Raw genomic sequence first — 22,878 nt, 5'->3', positions numbered from 1 at the left:
TCTGAAAAACAAACTGAGGGTTCTAGAGGGGAGGGGGGTGGGAGGATGGGTTGGCCTGGTGGTGGGTATTGAGGAGGGCACGTTCTGCATGGAGCACTGGGTGTTATGCACGAACAATGAATCATGGAACACTTCATCTAGAACTAATGATGTAATGTATGGGGATTAACATAAGAATAAAAATAAATAAATAAATAAAGCTATAAGAACATTCATGGTAGCATAAAAGCCAAAAAAAATAGAAACACCCTAAACGTCCAATAGAGGGGATCAATTAAATATATTTTAAGATATACATTCAATGGTCTACTATATATAATCATTAAAAATCATGCTGTAAATATACATCCATTGTTATGAAAAGATGTTCATTATTACATATTTAGGAGGAACAAAAAAGTTAGGTAATAGTGTATATTGTATTATTCCCTACTATCATCTGATGGTAGTCTCTCTAGCTGAATTTATGAACACCACGTCATCAGAATTCTCTCTTTCTTATCAATGCCTTATCATCCATCCTAATCAGTGATCTCAAAATAATTAGAAGCTATTTTCTTTCCCACAAAAAAAGCAAGGGTTGCATTTTTATAAGACACAGACAGAAGAAATAGCTGGAGAATATGCATCTCTAGATGTATGTTTATGTGGTGTGTTTGTGTGTGTGTGTGAGAATAGGTATGCATACATCCCCACCACTCTCTTGGGAACCTTACACTAAAGGACGGTTATTTTTAGTTAAAGATTTTGGAGATATTTACCTGTACCATGTGCTTTCATCACACTGGAGAAACATAAGCCGTCAGTTCCTTCCCAGTGGATCTTTCCACACAGATTTTGCTTGAGTGGAGGGGGCGGCAGTAGAGAAATTCAGTGTAAAATGCCTAGACCTGTAATTATAAAAACAATTTCCCACTGAGTTAGGCAGCTTTCAATGGCCTTCATTCACATTAGCTGAAGTCACAGAAAAGAGAAACATAGTTGCATAATCTCTCTCTCCCTCTCTCACTCTCTCTCTCTCTCTCTCTCTCACACACACACACACACAATTTTTATGGCAGAATGTCAAAAACTCAGCAAGCAGACCCACAGCAGGTCCTCATCACTGGGGATGAGAGGGTTCTGGCCAGGGGTCACACCCCACCCCATCTTCTAACTTCAGGGATATCACCGTCAAGATGATGTGGTCCCTTCCCCTCCTTCCCTAATGATTCTAAAACTTCAGAGCAATAAAAAAAAAAAAAAAATAGTTCTCCTCCAGAAAATGTCAGCAACGTTACTGAATTTGATGGTATCTTGAAGATTCCTTCCAGCCACAAAGTGAAGCAAATTCAGTACCTGGTTTTACCGTAACAGCCTGTGTCCACTTTCACAACTCTATGTGCCTCTCTGTTGATGACTCAGGTCCAGCACGGTATTGGTGATAAAATTCAAAGTCATCACTAACATTTACTGAACACTTAATATGTTCTTGGCTTTATGCACGTTACCCCCACCATATTGCACCCTGTAAAGTAGCTGGCAATCATTACTATCTCTGTTATTGACAAGAAATCTGAGCGTTCGGACAGCTAGCAGATGTTAAAGCCAGGATTTAAGCCAATATTGTTCACAGAGGCCATGTTTATAATTTCAGTACTGTACCATCTCTCTCAAATTGATCTTGCTATCAACACGCTTGTATTTATTATAAAAACATTAAGTATAAAATTGACATCACCTTATTTTTTCCCGGAGTTGATATGTTACATAGGTCTTAGCATTACTAACTCTTTTTGGATGTGGCTGCCCTTCGATTTTAATTCCCAAGCTAAATTGAAATCAACATGTTGCTATTTCAATCAAGAGTAAATTCGTAGTTATTTTAGTCAATTAAAAATGCCAACTAATCCCAAATCCAGATGCGAAACCACAAAGGAAAAACCTAAAATCCAAGTCCTCCCTAAATGGCTACATTTTATTGGAAAGAAGAAAGATTAACAAAATCAAGAACCATATGTGAATACCTAATTTAAGATATGGAAGTAAAGAAAGGAATTTCTATATATTATGTCTATGGTTTAAAAAATACTTAAACATTTTTACCTATTTACCTATTTACAAATTCTGTATACTACAGGTTTTCGAATCACTGCAACACAAAATAGATGTGAGCCTATCAAGAAACCAGCAGTTATTTATGGGTCAATATTAATTTCCCTTTTAGACGTGTGTGTGTGTGTATATTTCTTCGAACTATTTTGGTTATATCCCTCTGTGTTTTTATGCATGCCACTCCCTTTGATTAGCATGCCTTTTACTACTTGCCAACTAGAAAATGCCTATTCATTCTTCAAGGCCAACCTCAAACCTCAATTCCTTATGATATCCACTCCCCCCAGTCTGATGTTTCCTGGAAATCCAAGCAGTGGATTCTGCCCTCTCCTGTTTTCCTAGCTCAGCAATGGCCACCAACATCACCCTGACACCTTCCTCTACCTAACTATGCCCGATACCCAACCAACCAGTCATGGATTCTACCACCAGCACACGGCCCTTCTAACTCTCCCCTACACCATCACCCCTGCTCTAGGCCACCAAGTAGCAGGACTCACCGGGACTATTGCATTGGCCTCCCAAATGGTCTCCCTGCTCCCACTCCTGCCACCCTTCAGCCCATTCTCCTCCTGCCCATCCTCAGCTCCTGCTTACAGTAATGCAATGGCTTTCCATTGAGCTAGATTCTTAACATGGCCTCCAGGGCCCAGTACGGTCCAGTCCTTGTCCTCTTTTCCAGCCTGCACTCCAGCTTTTCCAGGCTTACTTTTAATTCCTAAGGAGCACTTTGCTCTCCTAGGCCTCAGGGCCTTTGCACATGATCTCCTCTTCTCCCCAAATCACCCACCTTCTTCAGATGACCCTGTATTCTCTTCTCCTTCAGATCTCAGTTCAGTCCTCTCCCGCTTGGGGGAGACTTTCCTGACCTCCACGGCCAGGTCATTACCTCCTACAACATGCTTTGAGGGAAACACTTTCCTTTTTTATACCAGTCACCTTTATACTTTTTTTTAAAATTTTTTTTTGCTGGATTCGTTGATTAATGCTTGTTTCTCTAACTAATTAGTAAGCTCCAGGAAAGCAAAACTGTGTACATTCTTGTCCACCCTTTTATCCTCAGTATTCAACACATGCTTGGCACATTATAGACACTAATTTGCTGATGGCTTTTCAACACAGAATCTGCATTCCTCTGGACAGCATGCGAGGCTCCTTGAGATCCAACCCCAACCTGCCATGTCCCTGGTCCAGCGGCCTGGACGCTCAGCACTTCCGTCCCTGTGGCTTCCTGACCTCACCATCCCTGCCTTGCTCTTGCTCATCTCCACACCCTCGTCTTCTCTGTCCCCTCTGCACGTCATCGTTTCAAACTCATTCATCAAGTCTCAGAGATAGGACTCCTTTCTGCAAAGACCTCTCTGATACTTTCTAGGAAGCTGGTGCCCTCTTTCCCTTTTTTTCTACAACACCCTGTACTTTCCCTATTAAAGCAATTATCAGGGGCGCCTGGGTGGCTCAGTCAGTGAAGCGTCTGCCTTCAGCTCAGGTCATGACCCCAGGGTCCTGGGATCCAGCCCTGTGTTGGGCTCCCTGCTCAGCGGGGAGCCTGCTTCTCCCGCTGCTGCTCCCTCATGTGCTCTCTCTCTCTGTCAAATAAATAAATAAAATCTTTAAAAAGAATTAAGCAATTATCAGATTTTCTTGTACTTTTATCTTAAATGAGTCCACTTCTCTCAATACACTGGAAGTCCCTTAAAGGCAAGACACTGTACTATCTCCAGATTTTAGCAAGGCAGCCTATAACATGTAGTCTACAAATCAGTATTTGTGGATGAACAAAAGAACATATATATACATATATATATATACACATACAAACATACATATGCATATACGCATATGCATATATTCATATATACACAAACATACATATGTATATATATACTTATACACACATATCTACTATATATACATAGAAATTTCACATGGGCAAAGCTTCAGAGTTGAATATTTAAAATATGTTTGTTTTTTTTTAAGCTTTTATTTATTTAAGATAGAGACTGAGAGCACAAGCAGGAGACCCAGGGAGAGAGGGAAGCAGGCTCCCCACTGAGCAGGGAGCCCAACGTGGGGCTCAATCCCAGGACCCTGGGATCATGACCCGAGCCGAAGGCAGACGCTTACCCGACTGAGTCACTCAGGTGCCCCTAAAATATGTTATTAACATAGCAGTATATTTTAATTATTATTAAATGTGAGATATAATGGTTATAAATTCATCTGTAAAGTTGGCCTAAGAACATCTCCTTTAACTGAGTAGTTGGGGAAATTAAATAATAGTAAGTAAAATGTTTAGCAGAGAGCTTAGCATTCTAGAAGCACTCCATAAATATTAATTGCATAATCATTATCACTATCAACATTGTCATTAGGGCAACCAAGTTGAATTTATAATCCATGTTTCAAATTTAATAGTTTTACTGGCCAACATATTTTCCTATTAAAACATTAATTAGCATTACTATCTCTATAAGGCCATAAAAATGGCTAAAGTTTGCATCTAGCAAACTAGGGATAAAAAAGAGTCTTACTCACTATAGCTAAAGGACAAATTATTATTTCAGTAATCTGCCATATATGTGTAGAGGTACAAAAGCATCAACAGAAGAGAAGTATTTCTATATAAAAATTATCTATAAAATCTAAATGATTCAAACAACAAGTCTTATCTTTCCAATGCTATAAACATTTGGCTGAGATAATTAGAAGTGCTTACTACAAATTACTTCTTTTGCTAAAAAAAAAAGAGATACATATTCGTCCCCCTTTTTTTTTTAAAAGATTTTTTATTTATTTATTTGACAGAGAGAGACATAGCGAGAGAGGGAACACGAGCAGGGGGAGTGGGAGAGGGAGAAGCAGGCTTCCCGCGGAGCAGGGAACCCGATGCGGGGCTTGATCCCAGGACCCTGGGATCATGACCTGAGCCGAAGGCAGACGCTTAACCGACTGAGCCACCCAGGTGCCCCTCGTCCCTTTCTTTTAATTACTGGACAGAGTAATGTGACTTGATAAATATGTATTACATATTTGCCTAATGAATATGCCATAAATGTTTGAATTAATAGCAAATACATTTCATGTGTCACCTATTAGATGCCATTCTGATTTAGAATTGCTGAAATTTAAGGACCTAGACTATGCAAAGGAGGGAAAAACAGGCAAGGCAATTTTGCAACAGTGTTTTGGAAAAAAAAAAAATGTGAGGACGAACTGCTTACAAGTGTTACCAGTACACACTGGAGCAGAATGAACTGGTAATAATTTATCCTACAAAGCAAACTTTTAATTTGGCCCTTTATTGTTCTTTCTCTTGCATACTGGCCAAATGTACATAATGAATACTAAAGTACTGAAATGTAACATACTAGCATCATTGCATTTTGAGATTTCTGTTTTCAGTTCATCTTTAGTTCTGTGACACAGGAAAGCAAGTCAGATTTTTAATTGGGGCTCACCTATTTTTTGAAACATACTAGAGTTACAGAGGGAAAATAATATAAAAAAATGCTAAATTCTTAACTTCTAATTGTTTTACCACTAGAATATTAAACTACTTTTAAACTGAGTTATAATTCTATTCATTGGCCGCAACCACTGGGCACTTCAACATAATGCAAACACGTTCTTTACAACATAGTTAAGAGGAAAAAAAAAAGTCTCAATTTACTTAGATAATTTTTATCTGAATTTACTATTAATTTCATTATCACGATGCTTGTGTTCATGTCATAAAATCCGGTGAAATCTTAGGAATTTATAAGGCAAAATTCCTCTTTATGCTGGTGCATCATCGGTTGGGGATGCCCTTCTCACTCATTCAAATGTTATTCCTGCTTTAAGATCTGGCTCAGATATCACTTCCCCGGTGACACGCCCCCACACAGACCCTATTTGTCCTGTGTCCCTGTCGACTGTGAGCCCGTGAGTGTCACTGACCATCTCTCCGCATTTTCCCTAACAACCTACACAGTTGCTGGCGCATAAAATATTCTCAGTAGCTACTGGCGCGATGTGTCAGTGAATACACACACTTTGATACTCTCCACACGGTGGTGAAAACGCCACTAATTGTGATCTAAAGTTAAAGGTTAAAGTAAAAAAAAAGAAAAAGAAAAAATTTCCACTTTTAGTGAAATGAAACTCTTAGCATTTTCACTTCCAGATGCATTGACATTACATAAATGATGTCGAAACTATTTTAGAAAAGAGCCATGCTGCACATTTTCCTGTCTGAGAATTAGTCTGAGAAATACCACGCTACACGGGGGGCCTCTGGGTGTTCTCGTGACCAATGTTCAGTTGGGTATTGATTTCACACACTCATTTAATGGAACTCGAGAGCCGGGCTCCACCTCCGCAAACCAGCTTGTCACACCTTCTTCTGCTCAGCTGCTTAAGACGAAGCTGAGGATTCCCTGGAGACGGCTGCCCTCGCCTCCAGGACCCGCCAACCCTGTAGCATCTCAGCAGCCGAGAACTTCAGGACTGAACACTGGCGCTGGCGTGCATTTTCCACTTTGATTGTAATTCTTACTCCCACATGGACCAATTTCTCGCAGATCCGCTGTTAATTCTGCAAGAGTGAACCTTTGAGCCGGTGACACTTTGCCTGGCTGCATAACAGATTACATCATCACACACATGCCAAATCCTACCTCACTCAAAAGGCCATATTTTGTTCGGGAAAGAACAGTGGGCAGCAAAAGAGCAAGTTTCTCGTAATAACCTATCCACGCTGACTGTCCACATTTGGAACCATTCGTCACTGCTGGGGCAATAAATATGGATTTTCCAAGAGGTCACCAAGCCTTACTTGCTGGGTCCTCTTTCCTCCGTGCCCCAAGATTTTCTGGGTGTTCACAGGAAGGGGATACCTGGGGGTTTCTGTGTCTTCTAGCTCATTCCACTTAGTGGTTACTGTCAGCCTCGCCCTATACCCCACGGCCACCCACAGGACCCCAGGGATTACACTGTCAGACCAGACCTTCCAACCACTCCTGTGTGATGTCAAGACTCTGGGGACTCTACTATGAAATGGGTAGAATGTAGAAGTAACAAGAGAAAAGTCTGGCTTACGTTATACATTATCACCTTAAAAATATTTGTATTTTTAACAAACTATAGTTAACTATATAGTTTGGTAACTATCGTTAACACTGCTCTATAATATATACGAAAGTGGCTAAGAGAGTAAACTCTGATTTCTCTTCACAGGTAAAAAAATATATATATTTTTTCTTTCTTTTAATTTTTTGTATCTACGTGAGGTGATGGATGTTAACTAAACTTATCGTGTTGATCATGTCACGATATTCGTAAGTCAAACTGTTACGCAGCACACCCTAAACTTAGACTAGTGCCGTATGTCAATTATATCTCATGAAAATGGGAAAAAATTTCAATCCAAAAATATATACGTGTATTACGCCACAATTTGAAACCTACACAAGAATGCATGCAATGTGTATATAATCTATGAAGTGTCACAACAGAATGCTCACTTTTAGTTTCGAGTGTTATTTTTAGTTTTTCCCCCCTCTTCGAAACAATGAGGTTTCCATTAGAAGCAATATACAGAAGCCAAGTTTCTCTGGGGTGCTGCCTAAGAATGGATTGGCTGGGTCACAAGGTACGTGAACATGCAATCTTATACAACACTACCGAGCTGTTTTCCAAAATGGCTATGCCAATCTATGCTCCTACAAGCAGTGTATATCATCATTCTTTAAATCATATTAAAATCAAGAAGGAGATCTATTTAATCTAATGCCATTTTTTTTTGTACTTTATAGGCCCAAGTTATGAATATCCATAAAGAAATAAACATCCTACACCTCTCTGTCACATTGGTGAGTTTATACTTTGGTCCTCACTAACCGTAATGAATGAGAGCTACTTCCAAGGTTTATTTCTCCACCTTCAAATGTGGCATTAACTGATGATTTAGATTGGACAAGGATAAATAATCTGAAGGTTCCTCATGGCTTTATTTGCCAATTGTTTAATTCTTAAGCACGGTGGCTACCAAAGGTGTCAAAGAATGCTCTCTAGAATACATTAGGTTCCAGGGACCAAAACTGCCCACTTGGAACAGGAAGTCATGTAGGAACCTAAAAGACACAAAACTAGGGCAAATTGAGAGAATTCTTTATTTCCTTCAATATTAGAGAGAAACAGAACAGATAACCAAAAGAGATGAAGAAAAGCTTTATTAGCTTTTATTTTAGAATAGCAAAATTTTTAAAACCTTTGTAATTCAATTTTTTTTTAAAGATTTTATTTATTTTTTCGACAGAGAGAGACACAGCGAGAGAGGGAACACAAGCAGGGGGAGTGGGAGAGGGAGAAGCAGGCTTCCCCGCTGAGCAGGGAGCCCGATGCGGGGCTCGATCCCAGGACCCTGGGATCATGACCTGAGCCGAAGGCAGACGCTCAACGACTGAGCCACCCAGGCGCCCCTGTAATTCAATTTTGACAGGTGTAGGCATAGAGGCAAAGGTTTCTTCCCTCTCCAAAAGACCAAGATCAGAGCTTGAGGCTACTGACCTTTGGTCCTGGCTCAGAGTGTGAATACCATACTAGCAGCTCTGTATCTTTCCCCATCCAGCAGCAGCAGACCTGGCTGGGTCTCCGTGGAGAGTGAGCAAATAAAGGCCCTGAGGAGAAGCAATGAAGACATCGAACAGAACCTCTTATTGCTGGAACAGTAACAAGGGGCACCATAACTCCATAGCAGACAGTGATGTGAATCCCGAGAGGAAGGAGTCTACCTTCTATAACTTACATGAACGGAGGTGTGTGAAACATAGCTTTTGGCCGATATTGTTGTCAACAGCTTTCTTCCCCACAGCATCCGTTATGGGTAGTAACCACTATCTGAATTTTAAATCATCCTGACCATGTTTCTGCGTTTTTTTCTCCATTCTGGTCTCTTTCTTACTGGTTAAACCCAACAAGCAATGAAATGTGTGAGAGGCAGGCAGCCCTGGGGGAGAAGAAGAATCAGAGGCCTTCAGATGGATGTCTCTGAAACACTAGACATGATAAAAAGTAAAACACACAACCAATGCTATCAGGGCTTGTTAAGTCACCTATTAGAGTTCTGTGGGGTTTTGTTTGTTTGTTTGTTTGTGTTGCATCTACAGTGAAGTCTTCTGCTTATTATATTCTCTGTTTTAATTAAGTAGGGTCAAGGGGCCTTATATTACTCACACTGGTGGTGCCTTCACTTTTTAGGCCAGTAAGCTGGAACCTAGCCAGGCAGTGTAAAAAAAGAGTGAGCCTTTCCTTCTTGGTCAAGAAAGCCCTCCGACTCCCATTTATTTTCTACCGAAAGCGTGGTAAACAAAGCAATCCTATTTTGATATTTAGTATCTGGTGTTGGATGCCCACAAATAGGATGGGGTAAAAAAAAAAAAAAAAATGTGTCTGTAATCTCAGGTGAAACTCCAGATTATGAGACAACTTTCAACATGGGCAAAAATATTAAAATTACATTTTACTTTTTTTTATTTCTTTTTTAAAGATTTTATTTTTAAATAATCTCTACACACAAAGTGGGGCTCGAACTCACAACCCCCAGATCAAGAGTCGCATGTTCTACCCGTTGAGCCAGCCAGGTGCCCTTAAAATCCTATTTTAAAGGATCCCTTTGTAACACCATTACGTAAAGACCCTATTAAAACACAACCATTTTCCACAACTACAAAAAGCTTTTATTTAAAATGACTCTGTATTCCGATGTTGCAAGTGTGTCTGGTTTTTATTCCGCGACTAGATTCCCTTTTCAGGAGAATTACTGTACTTCGTGGTAAGTGCTTAATGAGGGACTAATTAGTCCTCCTCCCATCCCCTGAAACTACGGGGAATGAGGTCAGAGCCCACTTCCAGGCCCACAGCTGCAGGTGATGGTTGCCGCAGCGACACAGAGAAGCCCCTTTCCCAAGGTAGAGCCTGTATGAGGACACATCCCCAGCAACGGCTATGCCCTTCACTGTCAGGCACAGAGTCCAAAAAAAAAAAAGCAAAGCTCAACATTTATTGTAAGGTCTTGCAAAGGAGCTGTTCCAACAAGCGGGGCCACCCACCCACACATTCATCTCAGCTCCTCCTCCCCGCGCCTTACGGCCACGCCCCGCTCCCTGATTGGCTGCCCGCGAGGCCGAGGCGCACACCTCCGGGGCGCGGGGCGGGGTCGGGCCGCGGGGCGGGGCCGGGCCGCGGGGCGGGGCCGGGCCGCGGCGGCTCGGGCCTCTCTCCGCCCGCCCCATCTGCATCCCAGCACCCACGAGGGAGCGCCACCGCTCTCTGGGACGCGAGCCCGCAGCGGCTCGGTGGCAGCCTGCCAGTGGCTTCAGCTCCTACCCCTTTCTACAAGAGGCATGGTGAGCAAATTAGAGGTTATAAACACCGCCGGTGGAAGGAGGAAAATTCCTTTGGGCTCTGTAAGGGAACTTCGTCAGCGGCGGGAGTCTCCAGGGTACAAGACGGATGTGCTCGCCCACACCCCTTAGCCCTGCTGGGCATGTAGGGACCGCACCTTCTGCTGGTCACCATTACGGCAGCGGGGCAGGAAAATGTTTCTTTGGGAGGACTGTCTCTCGCGGGCCCCTGATAAACAACATAAAGCTACTTTCAATGGAAGGGGAAGCCTATTTCTAAATGTAGTGCTGCCAAATTCAAATCCACCGTGAGAGAGGAGGCTGGAATATAAAATATTTGCGCTCCCAACATTGGTTCAAGTTTTATTAGGAAACCAGGAAAGCACACATCTCTGGCCAGCACAGCAAAGAGAAGCAACTGAGTTCTCCACAGGGCTTAGAAACAGAAGCAGGGAGGCTAGGATTCAGTAAAAGAAGTAGAGTCCATCAAGAATGGTGCTTTGATGCATGTGACAGGGCTTGTCACACCTTGCAGGGGCTGGCTGCTAGTGTGGTATGGTTTTAAGACCACAGCCCTCCAACAACTCACTGATACCTGAAACGCTATAATTAGAATCTTTCCTTTGGCTTAAAGATTCTCTTTCTCTTTAAATGTAGGAATAAATCTCGGAAGTGGAATATTAAAAAAAAAAAAAAAGGAACACACACACATACACACACACTTATGGAAAGAGAAAAGATTTTGAATCAAAGCTGAGTATTAATCTTAGTTTTACCGCTTTCCAGCTCTGTAACTTTGGGGAAGTTATTTATTAGCTTGACTCTCAAGTTCATCAGCTGTGAAATGAGACAAACGCCTGTCTCAGAAAGTTGGTGCAAAGCTAAAGTTCAATTATGTATATAAAAGTATGTGGCCCAAACCACACAGGGAGCAGACATTCGGACACTGGTTTTCCTCTCCTTTTGTACAGAGCGGGTCAGAACAAGGAAATAAGTGAGAACAACACAAGGACGCTGGCTCCTAGATGTGGAAATGATGCGAATGTCAGCAAAGATGGGGATGGGGGGCAGCGGGAGAGCAGGGGACCTGGGGCCAGGTAACAGAGTCTGTTTCCCAAATGTGCGATCAGCTCTGCTCCAGGGCATGTGGTGACTGCAGGCTGACAGGTATTTGCAATGCTGACTGGCTGGCAAGAACATGAACTTAGAAACTGGCCTCCACCAAAGAGCCACACCTCACCCCTCCCAAGGCTCTCCCTTGCTTGGTGTCCAGCTGGGGTGATGAGGTTTTGGGGTACATCTGAACAGCTGTACTACAGCATCACTTGCAAGGGAGAGGAAGCAGGTGAAGCTCTGACCAGATGGCAGGCGGGCAAGCCAGCAGAAGGTACCAAGTGCAATTTCCAACTTGCTGAAGCCCAACGATGGCAACCAGATTCCACTGACCTGCAGACCAGGTGAGCGGGTCTGGAGACCTTCCTCCTGAGTTACCAAGGACTGGCCCCACACCAAACTGGCCAAAGATGCTTTTCTTTTCCTGTGTGTCCACACCTTCATGCTTACGGATCATCCCTTTTCTCACACTGAAGAGCCAGCCCCATCGTTGGTTTCCAAAGCACGAACTAAGCAATTTCACAATCTCTCAGGTGAATGAACCACACAGGGCTAAAAATGGTAGGAGGGGAGGGGCTCTAGAGCAGGCTGATGCAGAAATGTATTTTTATGAGGAGAAGACCTTTGAAATCCAGAAGGCCACTATGCAGAAGACAAACCCTTCAAAAATTCCCTTCTATAATTGCTACCCATAAAAAAAAAAGCTTAGCCTGAATAACAAAAAGGGAAGAGGTGTTTTTGGTAATAAACAGTAACCGCTAACACAAGTAACAGTGACATTATTTAGAAACATTAATAGGTCAAGACTCCTATAGCCCTTCTCCTCCCCCAAAAGGCCTACCTGGAGCCCCAGCGGTGTGCACAACACGCCTTGGAGGTCAGAGATCTGACAGCATTTACTGCTGCCGGGTTACTGGGGTGACTTAAGCAGGTTTGCTTCTACAAAATTTCAGAATGCAAAAGGAGAAAACAATAATAGAACAGTACACAGAGGGGACATCTGGGTGGCTCAGTTGGTTAAGCGACTGCCTTCAGCTCAGGTCATGATCTCAGGGTCCTGGGATCGAGCCCCGCATCGGGCTCCCTGCTCGGCAGGAAGCCTGCTTCTCTCTTTCCCACTCCCCCCTGCTTCTGTTCCCTCTCTCGCTGTCTCTCTCTCTGTCAAATAAATAAATAAAATCTTAAAAAAAAAAAAAGAACAGTACACATAAAACTTGTAAGTGCTTTATTGTGGGTTTTTTTCTCCTTAGGCAATTGCAGTGAATGAAGGGCCATTAGTTTCTATTTAATCATCAAGATGAATAATCTTGGGATCATTCATTCTCTGTATTATCTGTAATAAATGTTTTTAATTCCAGTTGACCTTTCCCTAACCCCCTGATACACTTTTGGGCTTTTCATCCTTCCTTTCTATGATCAGCTGTGTGCACAAAGAATGTGGCACAATTCGAATACTAGTCTGAGCAAAACCATAATGGAAGGTAAATAAGAGCATCCTACAATGGTTCCCAAAGCCAAGGGAAATGATTGTGGAGTATACACATCGCTGATTATATTCCATCAGTACAGATAATTAAAAGTTGACTATATAATAATATTAAACAGCAGGCACAACTTTTTGAAAATTTCTCCCCAGTATTAGCAATGCAAAAACACCGACTTGAATGTTCAACGCTAATCAGATTCATCTCTTCTTAAGAGCAGTGTATAATAAATGGGTAGCCTAAAAGGAATGCTTTGAACAGAATGCTTCACTATTGTCTGATTATTCTAAATTTAAAACTCCAACAAAGGAAAGGATTATTCTTCTCGAGGTTCAAGATTCACGAGGATTTGGTAATGAAATTCCTTTAGGAGAGCAAATAAAAAAGATTGCTATCTACAAACTGCCCGTGTTTTATGTCTGTAGTGTTTTTAAATCAAAGTCACCATTCATTCAACAACAAATGTTTGTTTGAATAAATGAATGAAAGAAGAGGGCCTCCAAATACTTTACAAGTGTAATCACCTATAAGTTATGAATCAGGCAGCCACTTTAATCATCCCCAAGTGCACAGGCTGAGACAAGTTAAATGTCAGCTCTCACCGAGCAGGCCAAAGCCAGACCTGGAAACTGAAGCCACGTCCTTTGATGCTTAGAAAATGACCCAGCTGTTAGAGCCTGTTGCTTAGCTGCCTCATTGCAAACTCTCAATTCAATCTGGAATGCATGTTATCTAGGCCAGGTGAGGTAAGATTAAGGAAGCATAACAAAGTCAGGCTTGTTCCTGAAATTACACAGGTAGTCCAAAAAGGAAAAAAAAGAAAAAAAGAAAAACCCCCATCAAAAGGCTAAAACTGAACACAAAATTCCTAATATTAACGTCTTCACTCTAATGAGGCACCGAGAGCAAACGAGAGCAAACTGCTCGGTGGCAGCATTGATTTTCTACCGAGAGAAAGAAAAAAAAATGTGCCTTTAGGATACTGGATGAGACGTGGAGTTCCAAGGTTCCCCAGGGGGCTTCGAGTTTATTCTTCCAGCAGCACTGCTAACACCCATCTTTTTCCATTCTGACCTTCTAACAGGATGCGGTGGAGAGCCAGCCAGACACTTAAAATCTATTTGTTTCAGTAACTCAAGAGGAGAAATACAACTAGGGAGATTTTGTCCAAGTGGAATCTATTTTGCAAGAAGAAAATTCTCATGCATTTCAGAATGAGGGTTCTCAACTAATCCATAAATCTTAAAAGTTTTCAAAACCCACGCCAAGGGAATTCAAGGAATGAATATTGCCCCCACACTAAACTGTCCTTTGTGAGTTAAGCAGAAGCCAAGGAACTGGCTTAATGTCTTTTCTCTGATCCCAGGGGAAGGTGAAGCAGAGCTGTCCTGACCCAAATCGTAAAGTAGGTAAAGTTTGTCTACAGGATCCTTCCCCTCTGGCCCCCCCAAGGTGCCTCCCCTTCAGGCCCCAGGGGTTTCTGCTCTGAAACTCTTTCCCACTTCTACCCTGTAACATTAACACCAGTGAAACACATTGTTTCAATATGAATATACTCGGGTCAGTGTTTTGCCCTCTGAAAAATACTTGTCCTTTAAAACTTTTGATTTTTTAAACTGAAGAATCGAAAGTTTTACTTTCCTTTAAATTCCAGCATAGGCCATCAGCCAACATTCTGAATCGGGAGATAAATTACAGTAACTCTCTTATTTTTAAAAGCTGATTTCAAAAAATAAATAAATAAATAAATAAAAGCTGATTTCACTTCATTTTAATGCCCACCATAATGACAGAAACACGTTGAAATCACAAGCTGGGGTCATACTCTGCTATGACCATGGGCAAACTCTGGGAGCCTTAGTTATGCCTTTGTGAAGTAGGAATTATTATAATACAATGTAATATGATATGCTAATTATGAGATCATAAATATAAAGTGGCTGGCACATTGCTATCTTAAAGACTATACACTGCCCCCAGAAGGAACACTGGGGTTCCCCGGTGTAGGTGGGTGCAGCCCCCCCCGGGGCTGATGCCACCACATCTAAAGGCCATCTACCCAGAATCACAGGGAACTGGTAAAGGCCTGGTTCTCACCAGTTTCAGAATTTGTGGCCCCAGAGCCAGGCGCCCCCTAAAGGCAGGTCTGGGACTAGTCCTTCTCTCAGATGCCATTCTTTTCTCTGGCTCTTTTCCTGTCTGAGGGCATCTAAACCCTTCTCTACACCTCTCCTCTCAGGCCCCCATGCCCCCCGCCACCCCGGGAAGCCAGGATTCAAGGGACACAGCACCAGTCCTCACGGCACCCCCTCCTCTTCCCAGTCTCCACCTTCCATCCTGTAATAGAATTTTCAGGGGGTTACCTCCAACAGCCCCACAATTGAGTTTAGCCAGCCTTGAGCCTCTGGCAGCCAGAGCATAATTTAAAACAAATTTCCACAAGGAAAGGCAAGTTTTGAGATGTGCAGGTGACCCAGCAGGAAGAGAGGCCCCACCCCACCATAAATGGGGTGAGCTCACCGAAGCCCTAGGCTTGACTCAGGCTTGTTGGGATGTCTGAGTTGAGTTTCACAAATCACATGTAAACTCTGTGGCAGAGGTTTAGAGAGGCAGGAGAGGGCACGACCACAAGAACAGAACAGGCAGGAGAAGTAGGTGAGGCTTGGAATGCCAAGTGGGGCAAACAGGATACCAGGGAGAGGAAGTTATGGGGCAAAGAGGCATCCAGCCTGCAGAAGGGATGAGGGCGGGGGGGCACCCACAGGCAAGATTCAGGGCAGGCAGCATGTGGGATGCTTGCAGGCAACACAGCTGTAACATGAGGGACACGGGCTGAGTCCCCACTGGTCCCTGGGTCTGCTCCAGGGTTTTCTAGGTTGGCATCAGGAGGCACAATCTCCCCCAAAAAGAACAGGACCTGGTGGGAAGGGCCATGGAAGCTGAATCCACAAACCAGGGGTCTCCTTGTCTGGTCCTCTCCTAGGATAAGACTCTGTGAAGGGGAGATTGGTAAAGGCCCTTTAACCAGATCTGAGCAATGGGGAACAGCTGCAAATGCTTCCCAAGAGCCCCTCAGTAAAAAAAGATAATAATGGGATAAAGAAAATGCTTCACACTTAGGTTTTGGAAGAGGAGGATATAGAGAAGCCCACCTGTTAGAAGGTGAGACCCAGGATGTCTAAGTTATATGTAAATTACACACATAGACATTATGTATCATATCAGAAGAAAGAAAACCCACTAATTATAGACATTAGTCAACAAACCAAGGAGTGAAAAATAATTTAAAAATGTTTTAATTGTGTAAAAGTAATACAAATTATAGTCACTTATGTGAACTGCTCCTACTAATAGCCAATTACCATGGGGCACAGTATCAGTGAATTGTATCATGAACCATGTGTTCCATTAACTCACTGTGTATGTTCCATTTTATGACAGTGCTAAATTCTGTTTTATATTGTTCAGGCTTCCTATTTTCTGGTGCATATTAACTGCAGAAGCTGAGCACTAGAATGGACCTGAGGGAGATCCCTTACTCTCACCCTTTCACTTCACAGATGTGGAAACGGAGAGGGTATGGCTTCCCCAAAGCCACAAAGAACTAGCTTCGAACAGAGCTGGGGATACAGCTCATGATCCCTGCACTCCTTAGGGGCTTATCTTTACAATGCTCTGTGCTTAGACAACACTGTGGGGACACAGTCCCTTCCTCCTCCTTCTGTAAGACGATTTGCTCACAAGTCAGGATTATTCAAGACACATGGGAAACAGGTATGATGTTTGGGGAAAGGGATAAGCTCAGGAGGAGAGATGCTGGAACTCTCAGTTAAGCGACTCTGGGATGACATGATCTTTAGAAGAAACTTAGCCTCTCTTCTGTAAGAAAATCAAGAGTCAGTACGGTGCAGTAGAAAAAAAACGTAGGTTATCAAGTCAGAGACCCTGGGATGAGCCTCAAAGCTTACTAGCTATGTGGCCTAGGACAAGTTACAGAAACTTTCCAAGTCTATATTCGCTTAACCACAAAACGGGCATGATGATACTTATTCAAATGAGTTGTGACGAGATGAAATTATATATTAACAACACCTTGCACAGTACATATGCTCAATCAATATTCAGTAATCAAGCAAGGCCACTAAGAAAGCCGCAGCATTAAACAGGTGGTGGATACCTGGATGTGAAAGGTGTTTCCAAGGCCAGGGATGTGTTAGTTCATGGATAACCATGGAAAGCAAATTCCAATGTGTCACTGTCACATTCATGTGCAATTTCAAAATATATTGCCTGTCAGTGTCTGGGGTGGGAAATCCAAGGGGGACTTGCAGGAGCCAGGTGTGTTTCCATCTGACATGTCAAAACACACAAAAATGTCCCCATCTGCCTCATGCAACCATGGTCTATCATTTGGTACCACCCCTTGCCTTACATCAAAATGTGTTCACAGGAAACAAAGATACCCTAGGTCAAAGGTATCCCCCCAATCATTCTTTCTTAATCTGTAATGATGGCTCCTTGTCCATTTTTCCCATCCAAAATCTCAAAGACATCAATCAGGGATCCTAAGGTGGTCAACTGCAGGACTGCAGCTCACAACATGTGATTTTGGAGATCCATGAGCTGGTCTGACGTGCCAGGCGGCAGAGAACGGGAAGCAGCTCACTCTATAGACAAAGGCCCCTCAACCCAGGGTGAGGGATTGGTGCAGCATTCTTCGTCTGTTTTCTTATCACGTCTCCTTCCCATATATAATTTTATCAGTAAACAAAAGAGATTAAATGACACGAGGCTGTGTCTTAAGCTATAAATGGATCTCCAGCCCGAACTGCAAGGTGCACAGTGACATTTCCACAGCATTGAGTCCAGGTCCTTCCACAGAGCCCCAGCAGGCTGCCCTCCCTCCGTTCTAGAATCGTCTGTGACCTGGATATTCCAGCAAGCAAGCAAACCAGCTCTACCTATGTCTTCTTCCACTCCCTCCCTCTCTGTCCTTTCCTCCCTCCTTTGCCCTCCCCTCTCTCTCTCCAAGCTGTCTCTTTTTCTGAGCCATCTTTGTTGACAATGATTGAAGCTGGATCAGTGAAAGGAAAGAAAATGCAAGTCACTAAATAAAGTACCTTGGATCCGTTAAGCCCCTGGCCCATCCATCCTCTGCCCCTGTGCGCTTTGCTATATTTTGTTGCTTCTGACTACGTTGTGTTCAGATGTGGAAAGAACGATTTCTCCACTCTTATTCAAAGACATGGGACACTACTGTTCTTTGTTTCCTTAAAATATGCTGGCATGCTTGCTCTCCCTAGTAGGAGAGGTCCTGCAAGGATCACTGAAGCTTCTGGGGTGAAGCAATCACGTTCTAGGCTGAAAAACCAGAACCTATGCTGCCAGGAAAAGTCAAAGGGTGAAACGAGCATTATCGCAGGGAAAGTGACTGGCTGCCACTCCGGTGTCCTTCTGTACCTAACTGGAACAATCAGCTTCACACTCGTGGGGACTATCACGGAGATACAGGTGTAGATCACGATAAACAAAGACTGTGTGTCTGACAATTTACATGTAAGCCTAACTTTTATAAATTACTTTATGTGCTAGGTGTCCTGGGGAAGTTCATTATTTAGGAGAACTTCATAAATGTTTTATAAAATTCACAGTCCTCTCCATCTGTGTTTTGGAAATTTAAATTTAGGTCTTTAAATTTCAGATTTCCTTTTTTTTTAAGATTTTATTTTTATTTTATTAAGATTTTATTTTTAAGTCATCTCTACACCCAACGTGGGGCTGGAACTCATGACCCCAAGATCAAGAGTCACACGCTCCACCGACTGAGCCAGCCAGGCGCCCCTAAATACCAGATTTTCTTCAAGAAGGCTCTCCCCCTGCCGCACTCTGCATCAATCTCAACATCACTAACCAAAGAATGTAAATATAGGAGAAAACATGCACAGTCTGTGCTGGAAAATAGAGCAGAGCACCAGACACATGCCATCATTTTAAAGACATTTTTGCTTGATAGAACATAAAAAGTGTAATGTAAAAGGCTGATCCACAGATGGGACTTGTGATTCTCCTTGAGAAAGTACTGCAGCACTGTTGAGGAGAAAACAAGCACAGATTCTGACAGAAACTTGTGAGTACCCATCCTAAACTGAAGGAATGAAAGCTGGTAGTGACGGCTGGTAGGAAACAAAGCCACTAGCTGGGCTCTGGATCACGGGCAGTCAGAAGGTATGAGAGTAGAAGAACCTAGCATTAGCACCACCATGACCAAGGTTACCCTACTTGGGTGGGAGGTCTCCCTGCACCGCAGGGCCCTGACACCAGATGCATTCAGTCAGCAGTACACAGGGTATGTGGAGTGAGAGTAGAGTCAGGGAGAAATCTAGGACCAGGAAACTATCTCATTCGGTGGCTTCACCCGACACAAAGCAGAAACCTTGCAAAGAAGAACAACAGAAAATGCCCATGGCCCCAGCTCCCTCCCAGTCTGCACAGCTGCTAGACCACATATGTCACTTGGTAAATTTTAACCAAGCCTCCAGCTTCCAATTGAGAGAAGGAATCTTATCTTTTCCAGAAGGTATGGGATCTTTTAAGAACAAGTTCCAGGCTGGGCGAGACCTTTAACCATTCAATGATGAGTAAGCCAAAACTATGCAACATTGGGCCAATAAAGACTTGTTGATAATACAACATAAAACATCCGAGAAATGAAGGAAGAAGAGAACTTTGAAAAAAAGTTACTACTGGAAATAGAAATAAGTTTCAAACAAGATGTGATTTTTGCTTGGGGCACCAAGGATCAGGTCATGATCCCAGGGTCCTGGGATTGAGCCCCACATTGGGGGAGTCTGCTTCTCCTTCTCCCACTGCCCCTCCCCCTGCTCATGCTCTTGTGCTCTCTCTCTCTCTCTCTCTTTCTCAAATAAATAAATAAAACCTTAAAAAAACAGATGTGATTTTTGCTTGCCAAAAAAAAAAGGGGGGGGAGGGGGAAGAAAACCCAGACTCTGAAACAAGACATGAAAGATTAAGATAAGAGACCAAAAAGAAACTGACTGAAATAAAAAAAAATAATAAGGAATGTTTTCAATTGTCAATTTTCAAAAGTATAATTTAAAGCTACCTTAGGGCCAATAACAAGGAAAGACAACACTCAAAAGTCAAATCAGTGACGTGAAGAACAAACTTTAAAAACCATACCAAACAGAGAGCAAAAAGACAAAAAGGTAGATTATAATGGATACTGAAGACGGAAGTGGAAGCCAAGATATAGATATTTGTGGTTCCTGGAGTAATCAGAACAAATGTCACAGAAGCAATTATTATAGATACCATGTAAGAAAAGTTTTCTGGGGGCGCCTGGGTGGCTCAGTTGGTTGAGCGACTGCCTTCGGCTCAGGTCATGATCCTGGAGTCCCTGGATCGAGTCCCGCATCGGGCTCCCTGCTCAGCAGGGAGCCTGCTTCTCCCTCTGCCCCTCCCCCCTCTCATGTGCTCTCTCTCTCTCATTCTCTCTGTCTCAAATAAATAAATAAAATCTTTAAAAAAAAAAAATTAAAAAAAAAAAAAAAGAAAAGTTTTCTGAACTGAAGAAATAGCTGGTTCCCAGACAAGGGAAAAAAAAAAAAGCTCACTCTGTACGAGAAAACAAAGGAATGAAAACAGACATAGGTACATCTACATATGCACATATATAAATTAAGGAAAACTGTCTTCTATTTACTTTACAGTGAAACTTTTAAATTCTGAGGTCAAAATAAGAAGATCGCTAGCATCACATGAGGAAGGAAAAAAATATAGGTACCCAGGTAACTAACATGGAAGAAAAATCAGGTTGGCCTTAGACTTCTAGTTGGCAACAGAAGAAAGCAAGCAACAAACTGCATAGCTCTGACAGCAAAGAATGTTGATACAAGAATTCTAACAAGGGGAACATGGGTGGCTCAGTCGGTTAAGCGGTTAAGCATCTGCCTTAGGCTCAGGTCATGATCCCAGGGTCCTGGGATGGAGCCCCATGACGCGGGGAGTCTGCTTCTCCCTCCCCCTCTGCTCCTACCCTGCCTGTGCTCTTTCTCTCTCTCTCTTGCTCTCAAATAAATAAATAAAATCTTTAAAAAAATATGTAATCAAACCATAGAAACGGCAAACAACTGAATGAATACAGTTAGAGAACGATACAGGTTATCTAGATAATTCTTACAAGAAAATTTGCAAACAGTTAAAAAATAATGATCAGCTGAATCAAAATATCTATATATCTATTTTTTTTTAAAGGAAAGAAGAACCCCAAAGGAGAACAAAGACGTGTTAATCTCATCTGTCACAAAGAGAAGGTATGGTCAACAAGCTTCTTGACATTGTTCATAGAGAAGAAATACAGGTCATTTTTTTTTTTTCAAATTTAAGAAGAGAACTGAAAAATTAAACACTGTAACTTGAAAACTGTCAGAGAATATCTCTTATCACATGGAAATGGAAAATGGTGGAAACATTTAGGAATCATAAAAGGAAAAAGAATAAAACTATGACAAGAATGAGAACAAGTAGATCAACACTGAAGATAGGTATTAATTCTCTTTTAAGAAGCAAAAGAATCTCTGGTGCAGTCATAAATTAAGAATGACTTCTATGCTTTCTGCAAGAAACCTATAATAGTGAAGAGAAAGACGATTGGGGCAAAGGAACACTAGGAAATTGCACATTGAAAAGCAGTATTGTTAGGGGCGCCTGGGTGGCTCAGTGGTTAAGCGTCTGCCTTGGGCTCAGGTCATGATCCCAGGGTCCTGGGATCGAGCCCCGCATCGGGCTCCCTGCTTTGCGGGAAGCCTGCTTCTCCCTCTTCTACTCCCCCTGCTTGTGTTCCCTCTCTTGCTGTGTCTCTCTCTGTCAAATAAATAAATAAAATCTTTAAAAAAAGAAAGAAAGAGAGAAAGAAAGAAAGAAAAGCAGTGTTATGGGCGCCTGGCTGGCTCAGTTGGTAAAGTGTGCGACTCTTGATCTTGGGGTTGTGAGTTCAAGCCCCACCTTGGACATAGAGCTTACTTAAATAAAAGCATAAAAAAATAAAATGGAACTTTAAAAAAAGTGATACATTAAAATAAAATCAGAATTAAATATTTAAAGCATTAAACAGGAGTATCAGTTTTTACTGACAAGGGGTACATTCAAAAGAAATGTTAACATTGTAAGTGCCAAGGGGCACCTGGGTGGCTCAGTTGGTTAAGCGTCTGCCTTCGGCTCAGGTCACGATCCCAGGATTCTGGGAAAAATATCCCAAGAATAGAGTATATTTACTGCTAGTTAATCTAATCTTCCAAAGAATGAACAACTAGACCAAATTAAAAAGAAGAAGTAGAATAAAACCAAAAATATTAAGGATATTTTTTAATTTTAAGAATATATGTAAAATTTGGCTATACATTAATAAAATTTTAAATACGGAAATGGCAGATATCCTAGAAAAGTTAACGTCTTGAATTAGAGAAGTAAAAATCTTGACCAGAAAAATTACTGTACAAAAATATTGTGTGTGTTGCGCAGAGGCAAGGGGGTGGGCTTTCGTAATACAACAACAGAAAAAGGACCTGAGTTAAATAATTTGGGGGACAAGTAATTTCAAAGCTTCCAGGCATGGACATGATACAGGGTTTACATAATGCCATTCACAGCATCACTAATTCAATAGAAAAAGTTATCATTGTTAAAAATGCTGAAAAGAGGGCGCCTGGGTGGCTCAGTTGGTTAAGCGACTGCCTTCGGCTCAGGTCATGATCCTGGAGTCCCGGGATCGAGTCCCACAT

General features: G+C 42.2%; 1 protein-coding gene across 14 annotated transcripts in view; it reads right to left on the bottom strand.

Moving 5' to 3' along the window:
• The window catches only part of ATXN1 (ataxin 1), a 380,804-nt gene that overhangs the window by 235,300 nt on the left and 122,626 nt on the right, over window positions 1-22,878 (bottom strand). For 12 of the 14 annotated variants that reach the window (XR_014147496.1, XM_081827636.1, XM_081827642.1 and 9 more), the window contains one exon: window positions 762-890. The gene's annotated coding sequence lies outside the window, so the exon portion shown is untranslated. Of the gene's footprint in view, window positions 1-761; window positions 891-8,646; window positions 8,757-8,884; window positions 9,086-22,878 lie in introns of all 14 variants that reach the window. The other 2 variants (XM_081827640.1, XM_081827641.1) reach the window with 2 other exon arrangements.

Source organism: Leptonychotes weddellii, chromosome 8 (assembly GCF_054177405.1).
Source record: "Leptonychotes weddellii isolate Sample4059 chromosome 8, ASM5417740v2, whole genome shotgun sequence".
Taxonomy (NCBI): Eukaryota; Metazoa; Chordata; class Mammalia; order Carnivora; family Phocidae; genus Leptonychotes; species Leptonychotes weddellii.
This window is presented reverse-complemented; position numbering and strand designations above follow the sequence as displayed.